This window comes from Grammomys surdaster, unplaced genomic scaffold (assembly GCF_004785775.1).
Source record: "Grammomys surdaster isolate TR1022 unplaced genomic scaffold, NIH_TR_1.0 308971, whole genome shotgun sequence".
NCBI classification, from domain to species: Eukaryota; Metazoa; Chordata; class Mammalia; order Rodentia; family Muridae; genus Grammomys; species Grammomys surdaster.
The window spans coordinates 1-4,496 of record NW_021625929.1 but is presented as its reverse complement, the minus strand read 5'-3'; the positions used below and the strand labels follow the sequence as shown (position 1 = coordinate 4,496).

The 4,496-nt window shown below is 47.2% G+C and overlaps 1 long non-coding RNA gene across 1 annotated transcript; it reads left to right on the top strand.

Annotated features, from left to right (window-relative positions):
* The first annotated feature begins 375 nt into the window (after positions 1-375).
* Positions 376-1,808, top strand: LOC114616188. Its single transcript, XR_003710600.1, has 3 exons — positions 376-536; positions 1,359-1,479; positions 1,646-1,808. It is a non-coding gene; the product is annotated as an uncharacterized LOC114616188 (long non-coding RNA).
* The last annotated feature ends 2,688 nt before the right edge of the window (positions 1,809-4,496 follow it).

Genomic DNA, 4,496 nt, shown 5'->3' with positions numbered 1-4,496 from the left:
CATGGCTGATGATGTCCATCCCTGTGGCCTTAGGACACAGGGTCCCCACTCTACATCATGAAAGTGTCTCATAGTTCTGACCATTTGAACTGTAAATTTTTATCTTTTCTCCTAGGTGGATGTGGGGATAGTGGCTCAGTGTGTGATGTAGTTAGTGTCCTTGGGAAGTCTCAAGATTTTACCCCTCCAAATTCCACTTTGGACAGTGATATGTTGGACTAGATGGCCTTTTGTCATGGTTGTGTGACTGCAAACTCCACTGGTACTCAAGGATTTCTGATCAGTTTCTGTACCATAGCTCTGTGTCAGAGAACATTTACTGAACATGAGAAGGGTCTGGTATGGGTAACAACTGGTATCTCTCTCTTTAGAAAAATATCACAGAAGCCTACCAGCTCACCAAGAAGTCTCAAAAGACAATGGGGAAGGTAATTAGAATTGCCATTCCTGAGAACAAAACTGTCCACAACTACAGCATCCAGACCATGAATTCCTCAGAGCTTGCTAAGAAGCAGATGTTTAAAGAGATGGCCAAGGTGAGTGACAAGGCAGCTGGCTAACACTTACTGTGATGTTGTTATGAAGCGATACCGTGACCAAAGCAACTCTTCTAAGAAAGCATTTAATTGGGAGCAGAGGGTTACTCTATGATCATCATGGTGGAAAGCAGACAGGTGTGCTGGAGCAGAAGCTGAGAGATTGACCTCCTGATCCCCAGGCAAGAACAGGAAAGGGGAAAGAGACACACGGGCTGGTGTGGGCTTTTGAAACTTCCAGGTCCACCTCCCATTGGCACACCTCCTCCAAGACCACATCTCCTGATCCTTCTCGAACAGTGCCACTCCCTGGTGACTAAGCATTCAAATATATGAGCCTATGGGGGGCATTTTCACTCAAACCACCCACCACACATAAAAGCTTTTCTTTCTCTGACCAAGGGTGGGTGAAGTCAACCATTTAGGAACAGTGGACAAAGGATCAGGTGATGGGAGAAGAATGTGACTTTCCACGTTCTAGAGAGAGCCAGAGGTGCTCAGCACATGCTCAGACACACATGGTTGAGAATAGTACAGAAACTGTTCTGGGGAGAACTGTGTTGCTATGGAGACAACCATCCGCCATAAGAAAAACCATTTAGGTTTTTAGCACCCACTACATGTAGAAAATGGATTTCTCTGTCAAAGACAATGGTGTGACTCTCACAGGTCTGCCTTAAGAGTTTAGTTAGTTTGAGTACACAGTGTCAGGACTTTGCATTCGTTATGTCCCCAGATGTTTCTGATACCTGCTTGGAAGCTTGATTGCTACTAAGCCCCCTTTAATGCTATTCTTACAAAAAGTTGTCTCCTCACTTCTAGGAGCCAAGGAAGAGATTCACATATTCACAGAATTTCCTCTCAGCCATGGTGGATGTTCGGGACCCAAAGGAAGAGGAGAAGAAAGCCCAGAAGAAGTCCCGCCAGGCCTGGCTCACAGCCGGTGGGTTCCAAGTATGGGGTCTTCAGAGCACCATTGGAAGCCACCAGCAGGATCTTAGACTGCCACCCATCAGAGAGCTAAATGAGGTCTTCAGGGAGGAGCAGGGCCTCAAGTCGGGGGTGCTTAGGGAAGTCCTTCCCCTCACTCACTTGCTGCTCTTGTTTAGGAGTGGCAAGAAAACGCACTGTTCGCTAACGTGCTGAAGCCTGTGCTGGATCGGGATAGGTGGAGCTGGAGTCAGCGCCGCCTGGATTTTGACCTGTACAAGAAGCCGCCACTTTACTTTCAGTTGCCCCGTCTTCCAGCTCCAAAGCCTGCAACTGGTAAGATAACACTTCTGAGCTGAGGCTGGAGGAACTGCTGGCAGACTGAGCTCTGGCCCACTGGCATCTCTGGCACTGTGTGCTGGGTTTGCATTTGTAGTCATCCTTTCTGGGTTAGGAAACCAGGATTTGGAATGGGTCTGGTAGATGTAGGGCTGAAACTCAGGATACCTGGGCTGCAGGTCTATGTGGGGGATGCTGATTGGATAATTTTGGACAAATCTCTTTGGGCCAGATTTCTTGGTTATAAAATGGGAGATTAGAAGGTATATTAGTGGCTTGTGAAGTTTCAACATTGTGACATGGGTTGGCTTCTGAGCAGAGACCCAGGACCTCATGGGGGAACTTCTAACTCCATTCTAGTTCTAGATGCTGCTGGAATTACTGGGGAAAAGTGAATAGTATCAGAGGCATAGGTCTTGCTTAACCAGTCTTCCAAGGCCTTTTCTCTTCCCTTACACAGTCTATTTATGGAGAACATATATTTTTTTTCTCTAAAAGAAGCTGAAACCTTGTTCAGGGAGAGCATATACATTTATCTAGCAGTGAGAGTTGCCAAAAAAAAAAAATTTAGAGAATGCTAGATTCAATAAAGAAGGGGGAATCTGTCTTCTGGATTCCTGAGGGACCTGGATACATTGGAATAGTTCCACAAAACTGGAAGCAGTGATAACTTGCCTGACAGGGGCTCTCTCCCTAAGTGTGGATGCTGCTCCTGAACTTCCGGGAAGGCCGTTATTTTTCTGAGACTGGAGAGAACCTGTGTGTTGCTGCTCCAGTTCAGAGTCAGTGGTGCTGTAGACAAGGCTCTGGTGAGCGGGCAGCACATAGCACAGAATGCCAGACTTGCCACTGGATTCCACTGCTGGCCTTTTCAGTTGAACCTCCTGGCATGAGACAAGAAAGAAGGCTGGGTGAGTGCTTACCTGCTCCTATCAAGTTCAAGAAACACAGAGGAGAACCAAACTAGAGTTTAAGTCTCTGGAATCCAGATGGTTGAAAGGACAGCCTGGTGCAACCATCCTACAGGTCAACACATCCCACAGGGCTACTGGAAACAGGGTTTAGTGGCTCTTCCCAAGCTTTCCTAATGTAGAGTATTATTCCATGCAGCCCCTTTTCCCTGGTTCTTAAAAGGTATGTACTGGCCACTTGTACAAAGTTCCCCCTTTGTTAATTCGTTAGTCCCCCTAGTCGACTAATCTCTGTAAAGTTAATTTCCAAGTCATAGCCCTGGCAGAATGCTTGGGCCAGCCCAGCTCTCAAAGCCCCAACCTCCCCTCTGTCTATATCAAGAATCCAAGCTAAGTAGAGGAAAAGAGTCGGATCTCCTCTTCCCAGAGCCCTAAAACCAGGCAGAGGCTTGTCTGCCAGACAATGAATATCCTGCACAGCATCAGAGAAGAGCCTGGAGAAGAGCAGCCTGTCAGCGCCAGCTATACTGTCTTCTGTAAGCTGTGAGGCCAAGCCTCGCAGAGAAATGAGAAGTCTTATATGGGAACACGTACACATGGCCACAGTCCAAGGTGGAGCCATTTTCCCATGACTGGGAGGCACTGCTGACTTGAGCACCTACTGAGAGCATTAGGGCTGTAGGAGGGCACCCCTCCTCGGTGCTAGGACCTCATCTCACACAGTGAGAAAAGGGGGCCTAGAGGCTCTCAACAATGGCTTCTCAGGCTCCTGCATGAAAAGCTGGCTTAGAAGGGTAAGAGACCCAGGACATGAAGACTAAAAGGGACACAAACTTTGACATTTATACTCCTTTGTTGACAAGTGCTTCTGACATATGCTGTAAGCGTATTTTGGTTTTAGTTTCTACGAGTAATATGGACACAGCTTCATAGCTATTTCTGATTGTGTGAACTAGTAAAAATGGCTGCCCTCACCTCAATTCTCTATGAGCCTTAGAAACGACAGCATGAACCTCAGTTTCCACTCTGGTACCGGCTAAAGAATTGGTGCAGCCTCACACAGCAATTGCATGCTCTGTTCAGAATCTGTGGTCTCTATAGCAGCAGGGCCTCTGCTCAAACCTAGCTGTGGCTTCTTAAGGAAGGAGAAAGCCCTCTAGTATGCAGGTGAGGGAGTCTCCCTAATGAGGGCAAGATCTCCATTTTTTTCAGTCAGGGTCTCAAGTTGCTTAGGCTGGCCTTGAACTCACTGTGTAGCTGAGGCTAACTTTGTACACATGATCTTCATGCCTCTACCTCTCAGGTGCTGGGATTACAGACGTGAGCCACTTGGCCTGGAATAAGATACAGGGACTCCATCCTTTCTCGGAATGCTGTTTAGAGATAGACATATGTATGCTTCTAAAGATCATCTAGGACACTTTTATTTTTCTTCAAGGAGAGAAGCATGAGTGACCTGTCTGCACCATAATCATACATGTGGGCTGATGAGGGTGTTTTTTAACAGTCCCACAATTCCCACACCAGGAAGCTGCCTCCAAATGAACTCTCCTCAAAGCTCTAAGATCTTACAAAAGAAGAGAAGAAGAGAGAAAGCCCTTATCAGCAATTGACTCCTGGAGGGAGAAGCCATTTTGTTAGCATCTTGTCAGAGTCCTGCAGGCCATGTTCTTCTACCTTATCTGGATTACAGAGTGTCAGCGGACCCTGTGTCTCTCTCTCCTCAGTGAGATCCAGTGGACCCTGTCTGTCTCTCTCCTCAGTGGGGCCCAGTGGACCC